We start from the raw sequence: 13,537 nt of genomic DNA on the forward strand, positions 1-13,537 counted from the left end.
GAATACCCCCGGCACTTTGCTCTCTGATTTCCTCCCAGCTACGTTTCAAGGTCTCCTGCCCACAATGCAGGCCTTCCCATCAGTTTCCTGAATTCAATATACCCCTCAAAGAACTGTAAGCTCGCCCCAAGTATTTATCACTGTGAAGCTCACCGCTTAGAGAGCAGAGCAGGACCAAGAAAGAAAGGATGCAGAAATATTTCAGTGACCTCAAGTGGAAAACCATTTCTGAAAAATACCCCTAGGCTGTTGCCTAAAGGAAGTGAGAAGTTAAATTTAAGGAGAGAAAACACACCCACCCACACTGAAGGGACTGCATCTTGAAGACATATTTTGTTAAGACCAAAGTAAAGTTTTTAACGTAAGTTTTGACTTATATTAACAGTCTTCATGCAGACTGACACTAAGCTTCCTTGGAGGATGTGTTAATTAAAATATTTAAACACTTTTCACTTTATTGATCAAATCAGTCAAAGCACAAAAGAATAGACATATCAGATCTTACGTTGACTGAAAAGAGGGAATCTGAGTTCAGCTGAGCAGAGTTCAGTTGGCTTTATCTGGGCTTCAATAACTGGAAAGAATGGGAAAATAATCTACTTGAAGACTGGTCTGAAATTGATCATTTCTCTGAGATGATGAAAGACAAGGGTGGTCATCGGGTGTCATGGACCACGGCAGATGGATTCACAAGTCAGTGAAGGTGAAACATGCCTGAAATGGAATAAGGAATACTGACATTTTCAGGATTTGGGGAAAGAGATATAACTGCGTTGCAGTATTTCATAATTGAGAGACTTCCTCAGTTAAGAGCTCTAAAGATAGATAATGTTTTTGCTTCTTCACTGATTTTAAACCAATTTTAAACTGTGTTTAATAAAGGGCTCTCCTACATTTATGTGTAGCTTTGTATGGGGCAGTCTTACATGGTCTGAGGCAAGAACTATAAGCATGAACGTTTTTCATTTTTCCACAAAGCTATTGTAGAAGAGGCAACAAATATAGCAATTGTAATCAATAAAATTATTTTACCTGAGTTTTTTTCATAGCACAGATTTGACATATTGTGGAGCTCTCTGCATAGAATAAACAGATAAAAACTCTTTCCCCCTTTTATCAATGGAAAGAATAATATTAGGTTGGTGCAAAAGTAACTGCAGTTTAAAAGGTTAAAAATAATTGCAAAAACCACACTTACTTTTGCACCAACCTAATAAATTTTAGATTTTAGTACCTAGGATCAAATAGCTGAAACAAATGTTTAATTGGCCGAAACATTTAACTGTTGTCCCTCTATTATGTCTTAAAGATTGTCCCACTGAAGATTTTTCCTTTTTTCCTTTTCATATTGTGGTACTTTAGTGACCACTTGTCAGAATTCCAGGTATCCATGAGCTAACATTAGCAAATGCCCTAAACGGGACTCCTTTAAACTCTATATGTTGAACATTGTCTGCCTTTTAAGTTTGTATTCTTCTTCGCGTGGAAAGTAGATTGAAAAGAGAGACAATAAATATTCTAGAAAGGGAGCCACTGGCAGGATGAGAGATGGGATTAGGCAAGAAATAGGGCTGAAACAGTTGACTATTAGTGAGGGAAAACAACTCATATCCTTACATGACACCACACACAAAATAAATTCCAGGGAGATTAAAACTTAAATGTGGAAAACAAAACTTTAAATCTTCAAAGTAAAATATAGGAGAATATTGTCCTGCTCTCAGGTAAAGATTGATTAAAAAAGATACAACGGCCTAAACAAAAAAGAGGACTGATAAATGTCTTTTAATTGCAATATGTGTAGTTCACAACAGATTTATAGCTAGGATTGTGAAGAATTCTAGAGTTCAATTTTAAAATATCAATACAAAAGAAAAGAAACAGCCAAAGTCATAGAAGAGGAAACCCAAATGGCCCATAAACGTATAAAAGATGATCAAACTCAGTAGTTTTTGGATAAATTTAAAGTAAAATGACATTAATACTTTACTTTTTAGTCATCAAATTGGTGAAAAAACTTTAGAAAACACTAAAACCTGGCAAAGAAAGGGAAGAAAGTAACTGACAGGTATCTGGTGAGTGTGATTTGATGCAACTGCTTTGGGAAGTCAATTTTTAATATTCTTAATTACAACTTAAAAATTTGCATACAGTAAATTTGAAGACACACACCCCCCTCTGACAAAGAAGTCCCACTTCTAGTGAAAACTCTTGAGAAACTTAAACGTTAACAACATAAACCAGTAATGGAAAATTGGCAGTCCACAAGCTGATAAGGGCTTCAGCCCTGTTTTGCTTGGCTGTGCCATAAAGTTGGCTCACAGAGTGTATAAAAATATGTGCAGGATTTGCCAACATTTAAAAATTGGGAGATATCACCAAAAAAAATCCTGATTTCAGGCTTCATGAAATCAGGAGAGCTGGCAACACACAGGGCAAGATGAATAGTGGAGCTGAGTGGCTGCTGGCTTCTTCAAACTGGGGAGCAGCCCAGTAACTGCCCAAAGCATTGCCCACTCTGAAACCTCTGCAGAGGGCCAGTTGTCACCACCTATCACACTTGTCCTTTTTTCTTATACCAAAGAGAAAAGCTAAATATTTCACCTGGCCCACTTCATTTGTTTTCATTACCTGTCTACTCCTCATAGGCATCTCAGTTTGTAACTCCTGTTTTAAAAGAAAAAGAAAAAATAAATCAGCAAACAAGGACTGGAAAGAAATAAAATATTTTTCTCTGCTGTTTTGGGGTTATTGGAGCCCATTTTCAAATGTTAAAAATGTTAAAAGCACTGTGTAAAATTGTGAAAACAACCAAACAAAAAAAAAAAAAAAAAAAAAAAGGCCTTTCCTTCCATATTATTACTTCAGGTCATAATAGCCCAGAACTAACCTTCTAGGATGATTTTCTGCTCCAGCTTTCTTCACTTTCAGCTCCTGTCACAATTCCTAAGCACATTGAACCTTTTAAGATCTAGGGGTTTTTTTTTTTCCAAGGCCTTCCTTTAAACAAACAAACAAACAAAATCATTCCTATTTCTGTGTTTCCTACTCATCTTTCATAGCTCTTGCTCACAAGCTCAAATCTAAGTCCTCTGTAATGCTTTCCCTGATTTCCTCCGATAATAGAATTTTTCTACAATCTTTGCTCACGTGGCCAGCAATTCCTTTTGTCTCTGGTCGCACATAATATTGGGTATGTACATTACCTATTTGAGTGTCACTGTGCAGAGGGAAGACAAATCTTACCCATCACTTCCTTTCTAGTTTAGAAAGAACTTGTCTAGAAAATAGTAGACATTCAAAAACATCAAATGAAATGCAATGTTTTTATCTTTATTATAGAATACACTATATTTAGGAGATATAGGCAACTAAGTTTAATCTGTACTTTCCTTCCTACGATATGTCATGGAAGTTGCTTTCTTGATTAAACTATAACATGCATTTGTTTCTTATATGAATGTAGGAAATGTAAAAAATAAAATCATAGTGAAGTGCCAGTATAAATATACTCTATGATTTGCAGATAATTAAAATTTATTTCATTATATTATTACAGTTTTAATCTAATAAGGGTTATTTGTTCTAGTTTCTCCAAATTCTCATTAAGAGTTATGAATTTATAAAGATAAGTTGGACATACTATTGACTAAGAATTAGGTAACTTCTTACCCTCCATATTCAGTGAGTTTTAAGACTACTCCCCAAGCAAAACATACAGCAATACATATTCCAACAGCTATAGTTTTTACCAAACCACTTTTGGATGTAACTTAAAGGATTGATTTCTGTACATATTTCTGCCATAAAACCATTTCTCCTGACCACCCTTCATGAAAATTAAAAAGTGCTGTTTTAATTTTCTGTCAAAATTGGGTTAAAATTCTCTAGTAAACATGTCTTCAGTTACTTAAGACATATTTGACAGAGAATTTATCTCTTTAGCAATGAAAACAATAAGGGATAGAAGAATGGGTAAAAGCTAGTTAAGAACTACAATTTTATATTTGACTTCACAAAAAAAAATGGTATTTTTCCTTCCTATCCATATTACCAGAGGCTTCATAGACATATAATCTACCTTTATATTTAAATTACTTAAAATATTTAGAATTTAGCAAATTTAGGAAAGTTTCAGAACTGCTGCTTTAAATTTGACAATAATATAACAATTAGGAAAAATAAGTATATAAGAGCCTATTAACTCTCACTGATTACCTGACTGCATGAAGATATTTTGGCCACATTTTGCAGCTGTCAGGAATTCATTGTAAAACAGCCTTATCGGAACATGACCGTTGCCTTGTTAATGAACATTCTTTCTTGAAAGGGGGATGTTAAAAATACAACAGGCAAGAAGAATGCCATGCACGACCTCAAAAGCCAAAGATTATCACTGTGTGGGCCAGCAGTAGTGAAAATAGCATCTATGTTGTACGAAACAGTGTATGGTCACTGGCATTCATCCCAGGGTAAAATTTTCCACCACGACCAGAGTCAAAACATAAAGTAACACAAAACCTGGAGCACTTGTTATTAAAGAAGAAAAAAACACATTTCACCAAATACAGCAACAGCACTGATGAATGGCTTACACTCAAGCATCTTCTCATCTGCAATATCATGTTATATACCAATAACAGTAAGGGGGAAAAAATGACTTTTAAAGAACATGTCTGGTACACAGATTATGCTGATTCACAATTTAGAAACTAGTTTTGCAAGTATAGTAATTCTTAAACGTCTTTTTTTTAAATTAAAGTTTGTTAGGGAGACAATTGTTAGAAAAGTTACATAGGTTTCAGGTGTACAGTTCTGTAATACATCCTCTATATCATGTTGTGAGTTTGCCACCCAGAATCAGTTCTCCTTCCCTCAAAATAGGCTGCCATTCGTGGATGTGGAGAAAAGGGAACCCTTGTGTACTGTTGGTGGGATTGCAGATTGGTGCAGCCACTATGGAAAACAGTATGGAGGTATCTCAAAAATCTGAAAATGGAACTACCTTATGATCCAGCAATTCCACTCCTAGGTATCTATCCGGAGAAATCCAAAACTCTAATTCAAAAAACTTTATGCACTCCTATGTTTATTGCAGCACTATACACAATAGCTAAGACATGGAAACAACCAAAATGCCCATCGGTAGATGACTGGATTAAGAAAATGTGGTACATTTATACAATGGAGTATTACGTAGCCATAAAGAAGAAAGAAATCTTACCATTTGCAACAACATGGATGGACCTAGAGAACATTATGTTAAGTGAAATACATCAGACAGAGAAAGACAAATACCATATGATCTCACTTATATGTGGAATCGAAAGAAAAGAATAAGTGAATGAACTAATCAGAAACAGTTTTGGAGACAGAGGAAAAACTGAGGGTTGCTAGATGGGCGGGGGGGTGGGAATAAGGCGGAAGGTGAGGGGATGAGAAAACAGTCAGTAACCACAAGATGGCCACGGGGTTTTGAAAATTAATTTGGGGAATGTAATCAATAATGTTGTAAAGATTTTGTAGGGTATCTGATGGACACATGTTCCATTTTGGAGACCACCTCAGGGATGATGTAGATGCCTGATCACTGCACTGTACACCTGAAGCTGAACAATAATGAATGCCAACTATAATTTTATATATATATATGTATATGTATGTATATATATATGTATGTATATACTTACAAGAAGTGGAGTACAGCATTAGGAATAGAGGCAGTGGGAATGTAATGGCTCTGTGCGATGTCAGAGGGATAGTGGATGGGGGCGGGGGGTTCACACAGTGTGAGGGATATAAATGATAAACGTCTAAGTATTAATTTGTCTTGTGTACCTGAAACTAATAAAAAAATAGAAATAAAAAAAGAAATAGGCTGCCATTAATTAATAGTAATACTGTCTACTTTATCTATCTAAAGGTTACATAAGATATCATGTAGCTAAGATGCTGTGTGTATTGGCCGAGTTCTTTGGTCTTCCATGTAATATCATTGGGCTGAATCACCAGGTTAACAAACATATATTCATAAGGGGCATGAACCACGACAATTATCCCAACACCAAGAGGACAATATTTCTGGAATATTCAGAGGACAGTAATGACTAACAATAGAGTTATGGAACCAGATTCCCTGGTTTCAAAGTCTGGCTCTGATGTATCATAGCTGTACTACCTTAAGAGAATTATGTGTTTTGTTTTTCTCATTTGAAAATGCTAATCTCATAAGGCTATTGAAGAAGAACACTACAACAAATGTTACTTGAATGTCTATAAAATAATATGCTATAATTGTTTATTTTTAAATATAAAATTCATAAATATGTTAAATTAAAAATCATTTGAGACCTAGATTCTTCACACTTTTAAGAAGTCTTATGGATATGATAATTTCTAAGAACTATGGATATGATAATTTCTCAAAAATCTTCATTGACTATATGTTAAATAAAATCTTATCACCAAACAATTTCATTAATATCTTTTAAAAACTATTTCCAAAGCAAAATATTGTTTTTAATGTGGGAGGAGTATTTTAACATGGTTGATATGGTGAGGATTTGGGACTCTAAAATTAAGCATTTAATTTTATGAATGTCTTAAATGACTCAGGAAAAGATTTGTTGGAGAACAATGTAGGAATCTGGGTGAGAATGATGATCACTTGGCCAAAGGTGATGACAACACATGTAATTCTCTACCCATTTACTTAATTGTTCATTTCCAGTATACATGTGTAACAATATCTGAATTGGTAAGCCCCAACCACCATGGGAACCAACTTATCAACCCAAGTGCCGTTGCTTTTGCCTTTAGTCTTACAGACTCCATTCATTTCCCAAGTAACAGGTCAGCACCTTTTGACCCACCTCTTCATTATGGTGGTTCCATACATTTGTAATACGGTTAGATTATTTTGTCACATTCTGCATCTCATCCTGAGATTGCCCACCTTCCAAAAGGACCTTGTAAAATTTGTATATATTATGGTTCACTCTCTGTACTATAAAGTTCTATGAGTTTTGCCAAATGCACAGCATCATGTACCCATTAAAGAATCATACAGAATCGTTACCATACAAAACAGAAACAGACAACACAAAACAAACAAAACAACCCAACCCCTGGGCTTCACCTGTTGAACCCTCACACACTTCCTCACTAACTTCTGGCCATGACTGATCTTTATATTATCTGTATAGTTTTTCCTTTTACAGAATGTCATATAATTAGAATCAGACAATCTGTTGCCTTTTCAGACTCACTTTTTTTTAATACACATTTAAGGTTTATCCATGTCTTTTCATGGATTAATAGCTCATTTCTTTTTATTGCTGAATAATAATCCCTTGTATGGGTGTACCACAATTTGTTTATCCATTCGTCTTTTAAGACATATCTTGGTTTCCAGATTTTGCCAATTCTGAATTAAACTGCCATAAATATTTGCATGCAGATTTTTATGAGTACATAAGTTTTCAAATCATTAGGGAAAATCTTAGAAGATACAGTGATGGACTAGCAACAGGATCTTTTTCCTATAAACAGTGGGGCTTCTTTTTATTTGCTAGAGATGATAAATAACAGTTGGGGGATTTGATATTGCCACAATAGTGTTCTTTTAATAAAAGTTACATTAATTTAATGCTCACATGTAGCCTCCTTTTTCACCTTCTCTTACCTATACCATCTACGCAGCCTTGAAAACAGAGTAGGAAAAGTGTCTTTTTTTGGCTGGAAAATGGCTCTGGTAAAGTATTTCCCCCTGTATAGTAAGCATTTGTTGTGGAGAACCCTTTGGGGGGATTTCACAATGATTAGTTTCCCCCTCCCCTTGCAAAAGCCAAGAGGGCAACTTTTTTGGATCTTGACCCCGAGAACCTGATGACGTCTCTGAAATAAACCTAGGAAAGTTTGGGAACCTACTGAGATTGTCGCCTCAAAGCGTTTTTCAGACTCAAGCTCCTGTTGTTTTATCCTCCAGCAACTCATCAGAAGTACCATTTAAGTGTTCCTGTCAGTGTATAGCTCTAGCTGCTTCTGCTTGAGGTAAGTGATGTCAGCTGTGACTGTCTACACTGCTTTTCAATTTATTCACTGTTTTCTTGTAAGTATGGAAATAATAACTTCCAAGCTCTCCTAAGGTTGGAACTGAAACAGGGGAACTCCATGGAATGCTTAATTTTAAATAACTGATTTTAAATAACTGATTTGACCAAATCTTAACCTGTGGTCTGTGAATCACCTAAAAATGCTGCGAATTTGTGCAGCATACATATGTGTACTTTTCATAGGGGTCTAAAGCTTTTATTAGATTCTCAAAGAGTTGCTATGACTTGAAAAAAACCTAAGGACTACAGGACAGAAAATAATTCCTTTTATTTCTTTATGTAAAAATACAATTCAGTTCCCCCAAGCTAGGAGTAACTAGAAAACATAAAATGCATCATTTTCTGCTTTCATTTGACTATCTTTGGATGGTGAATATAAATTCCAAATTAAAAGGCAGTATTTTTCGTATCTGTTCAGTTTGGGAAAAGTTACTTTGTTTTAATAGTTCACCAAATAATGTTGACAATATAATTTGTAATTTGACTTTCTACAAATTCATCTCAACACCAGACAAAATATTATGTTTTTTTTTAAGATGTAATTGAGGACCAGTCTTTTCTAGAGTCTGGACTAACATAAGGTTCTAACAAGGCAGAGAAGAAACTCGGTGATTTTCTTTTTAGCTTTTCTTAAAAACAAAAACAAAAAAAAAACAGACTTATATTCATCTATTTATTCACAGCCGAGTAAGCTAACCATCAGATCTGAAGTTGGAGGTATCTCTCGTGTGCTGTTATATGAATACCATTAGCAATAAAACAGCAAGATAAAAGATTACTTTTTAATTTTGTACCACTGTGTAAATCACTGTACTTATTTTCAAGGCTGAGTAAATGGTGTTGGTAAGAGAAGGTGAAAAAGGAAGCTACATGTGAGCATTAAATTAATGTAACTTTTATTAAAAGAACATTATGGTGGCAATATCAAATCCCCAACTGTTCTCTATCACCTCTAGCAGATAAAAAGGAAAAGAAGCCCCACTGTTTACAAGAAGAAGATCCTGTGGCTAGTCCATCACTATTTCGCTTTTGCTCAGTATTTTACATTACCATCCGGCTTCCTAACAGTTGTCTCTGGAAGAAGAAAGTGGACTCTCACTGAGTATTTCACACAAATGGATTAATTTGTGTCGCCATTTCTGGCATGTCGCCATGGATACGGTCATCTGAAGGCCTCAGTGCAGCTGTGAGTTGATTGACGGTCCATTCACAACACAAGGCTTTACAAAACCAGTCACACGAAAGAACGCGCATTAGTGGACAAAGACCTTACTTACACTTTTGGGTGATGTTTCAAAGATTAAATGTTACCCCTCAGTAAATCTGACCTTCATGTCAATATCACCAAGGAAAGTTAGGATCATACCATGAAAGAATATATTCAAAAATGTAGTTAATATATTTACTTGATACCTCCCTTTCATTCAAATCTTGCTAAATAACAGTGGAATGAAAACACAAACAGAAAAAAGATTTTGTTGTAAATATTATATTAAAAAATAATAATAATAAATAACAGAAGCCTGTCTCATTATAAACTTACAGACTGGTATATGAGTACAATTAGCTTAATGACTTCTGTCATTTACTATGAAATGAAAAAATTACCTTCTGCATGTATAGCACACTGTGAAGTATGATATTGACATTTTACATTGTCACACACCCAGGTGTACAAAAATGCAACTTTATTTCTTTGTAATTAAACTTAGCTCCTGAGACTCCAAGGCTGCTTGGTAGTGAAATACCTTATTCTTACATAGTCAGATCATTCTCTTAAATCGGATTAATCACTCTGGAATGTCTCTCTTTGTCAATTCAGAAAACTTCCCTCTTCACACCTCTGATTCTCTTCTCCCTGGGCATGATCTGGGCTCCTGCGCTGTCTCATCACGTACTCACTGGCCCCTGCAGACTGTCCCTATGGCTTTGAGCACTGACCCCCTTGCTGCTTCTCCTGCTGATACGGACATCCCTACATGGCATCCAGTTGTTAGGTCCATGTTCAGTGTGCTCCTCGGCCTCTACGCCAGCCCCTCAGTCTGCTCAGCTATTATGCAGGGTCTCAGCTCCCGCTCCCTGCATAAGAATGCAGGATATGGTATGGTCTCGCTCGCCACTGGGTTGGAGACACAGGGAGCAGGAGCCACAAGATCCACAATCTGCCGTTGGCTTCTCTGCCAATCAACCAACCTCCCTAGGGTTGCCACGGCAGTGATATTAGTGGCTAATGACTAACCGGTAACAGCTAATGGCCATCTACTACCTGAACCTTTCCACGTGAGGACAAGAGCCTGGAAACTGCTCTCTGGGACTCTATCCCCACATCAGCTATCTCTGTGTACTTCTTGGGTGTTCAGGATTGCTTGTCTGCTTTCCCACCCTATGTGAAGTTGCCTGGGACTCTGTGAGGCTGACCTCAGACCTGACGGCAGAGACATTCCCAGAACCTGAGACACAGAGAAGGGAGACTTTTAGCTAATGGAACACAGAGAAACTTGGTCAAACTCCACTGAGTCACGACCAGCTGTAAGTCTTCACATGATATCTCTTCAGATGAGTAAACTACATGTGTAGCTGATTTTGACACTTAAATGGTCTTTAGCTATGAGTCTCCCCTTATTTCTATCAAAGAGCCAGAAATAATAACTCTGGCTCTTTGATAGAAAGACATTCCTACTGTTTTCCTTGGAATTAAAATCTAAAGACATCATTTGGCACATAACCCACATATAATATAAGCTAATCCATCAAGCTGACAGCATAAATGAAACGGAGAGCCTACTGTCCTCTCTACTGCCGACAGATTCAGTAGGATTTACTATTCTGTCCTCTCTCTTTCTGTTAAATTGGGCAGAACCACCAAATCAAAATCAACACGTTGGAACTGCTTACTTAGAAATATTTCATGTGAATTAAAATTTTAGCTAAATGATTCAGAACATTGATCAACTGTGGACTTTGCACACATTTGTGCAGGTGTAGCCAAAACAGAAATAGTCTTTGTTAAAACAGTCTGATGGATCTACCCTAAAGCCGTGGAATTGGGTCAAAATAATGTGAGTCACCTACGGGAATAAGCTATGTAGATAAAGTGTGGAGCTGAAGTAAAAAGTTTACATTTGATGCATTTTTTTCCTATGTTACTATTTATAAATTATCCAAGTTCATTACTCTGTGGTACAGAAAGACACCAGGGTGGGAGAGGGAAGCAGCTGGGGAATCTAATCCATGTGAGCGATTGATGAAGAAAAAAGAACTCTTTCGAAAGTAAACCTCATGTGGCAAAATAAAGAGTATAAAGTATGTTTCCAAAAGAGAGCAAGTAGTAGGCAGTACAGAAAAAGAACTTAGTTTTCAATTGTCTGGTTTGTGTCAGTTGTAAAGGCTTTCCACTTTTAGACAATAATGATAATAGCAGATCTATTTCTTTTTTCTATATTTTTGTTTGCAATTCAATGGTGGTTAACTTTCCGATGACGCTTTGATCAGAAGATAATAGGAGAGCCTTTGTATTCAGTTTTCTATGAAGCCTCACTCAATTCCAAACCTTTGAAAATGAAAAGTGGCCAGAGAAAGGTCATAAGTCCCAGGCCTTACAAATATTAAATAACACTAAATGAAGGAAAGAACGAACAACCACCCATTTGGAAAAAGTGACTTCATTTATAAGAATCATTATTACCCATCGAGAGATAGTGGACACAGGGTTTTTGTTGGGCCAGATTTTTCAAATATATGCAATTAGGGAACAGGAATTAATTGGCAAATGGCTCTGCAAAGAGAATTAAGCATCCTAGTCTTTCATCTAGTAATCTTTTTAAAAGCCTTGGTTCATTTTGCTGTATATGAAAACTCTTTGACATCAAAAATATTTCAAGCAAAATAAAAATTGAAAAACATAGAGCCTTGGGGAGAAAGTTCCAAATTAAATATAAAAATATATTGATCTGTATTATTATAAACATGTGAGCAAATAGCTATTGGTTTTAATTCTGGAAATTTATGATTGTTTTCACTTTAGCAAAGAAGTATTTTAGTAATTTTAAGTTTTTAAATCTATTTGTCCAAATGAAAGTTATGAACATTTTCTTTTCTAAGACCTTGCATATCATTTATCTAAATAGAACATATTGGCATCTGGCTGTGATATCAATATTTACTCCCTAATGTCATTGACTTATCAAGAATAAGCATGACCATATTATTGGTCGAAATTATAACTTCAGAGATAAGTATAAGGAAAATATTAGCATTGATTGGTGCCAATACATTCAGTAGGCAGGAAAGCCTAAAAATTTGTGTCAAGACTAAAATTTACATTTAATAAAATGCAAATAATACAACTTGAGAGTGACTTACATTTATGAAAATCTTAAGTTTAGAAATTAAAAATAGAGACTTTCAGATGTTTTGCAGATATTGAAGACTTATGGAGAAAGAAGCTTATTTATAACCTTAGAAATAGCAATGGCAAAGTAAAAGAGAGTAATATAAAATGTATGGTACTGGCATTAACTGCTCCAGCAGAAGACAGGGATGGGGGATGAAAATTTGAATTGTTAAATATAGCTGTCATCTGTGTGCCTCGTTTCCTTTAACTAAAAAAAATGAGAACAAAACTTCTCAGAAATGCCAAATTTATATTTCAACATGCAATATTATATGCATGATACATTTGAGTGGGAAATTTGACATTGATTATTTAAATGTAAATAATGTGAGCTCATATCTTAATGTTCTATTTATAACTCCATTTTCTGTCCACAGTTTGCTCTTAATTAAATACTAGGCTTCATAACTTTGAATTTCACAGTATATATATTTTTGTCTCTACCAGTCCCATTTTACTTCCTACTGATACGTTAAAAAAAAAGGCAACTATATTTAGTCTGGATATATAGTAACAAGAACTAATTTTGAGTAATTACCATGTGCCATGTACTCTACTACCTGCTTTATATACTTTATCTCACTTAAACCTCATAGCACATCTATCTCTAGGCACTGTTTGTATCATTTTCCAAATAAGCAAACTAAGGCACAGAGAGGTTAAGTAATTTGCCCAAAGTCTCAGAGCTAATAAATGACAAAGACATGAATCCAATCTTGATTATACTTAATACATTCAGACAAAATTATTCAATGTTCTTAGATCCTTGTTGTATTCTTTATTTTATTAATATGAGTTTATTACTTTATCGATAAAGAAGTTTCTATAAATTTGATTTAGGCTACACTAAATGTAATTGATTTAGGCTAAACTAAATATGAAAGTTGTTTTTAATCCATTAAGATCAAAAGGCAGCAAGGGAGAGTTTTTTAAAAGAGGTTGTCAAGTATCTGGGAGCTGAAATTTAAAGAAATATAAGTGTATAATACTTGGGTTGAGAGTAAACTAAATGGTAACAAAGGAAATAGCG

Source organism: Rhinolophus ferrumequinum, chromosome 4, assembly GCF_004115265.2.
Source record: "Rhinolophus ferrumequinum isolate MPI-CBG mRhiFer1 chromosome 4, mRhiFer1_v1.p, whole genome shotgun sequence".
Taxonomy (NCBI): domain Eukaryota; kingdom Metazoa; phylum Chordata; class Mammalia; order Chiroptera; family Rhinolophidae; genus Rhinolophus; species Rhinolophus ferrumequinum.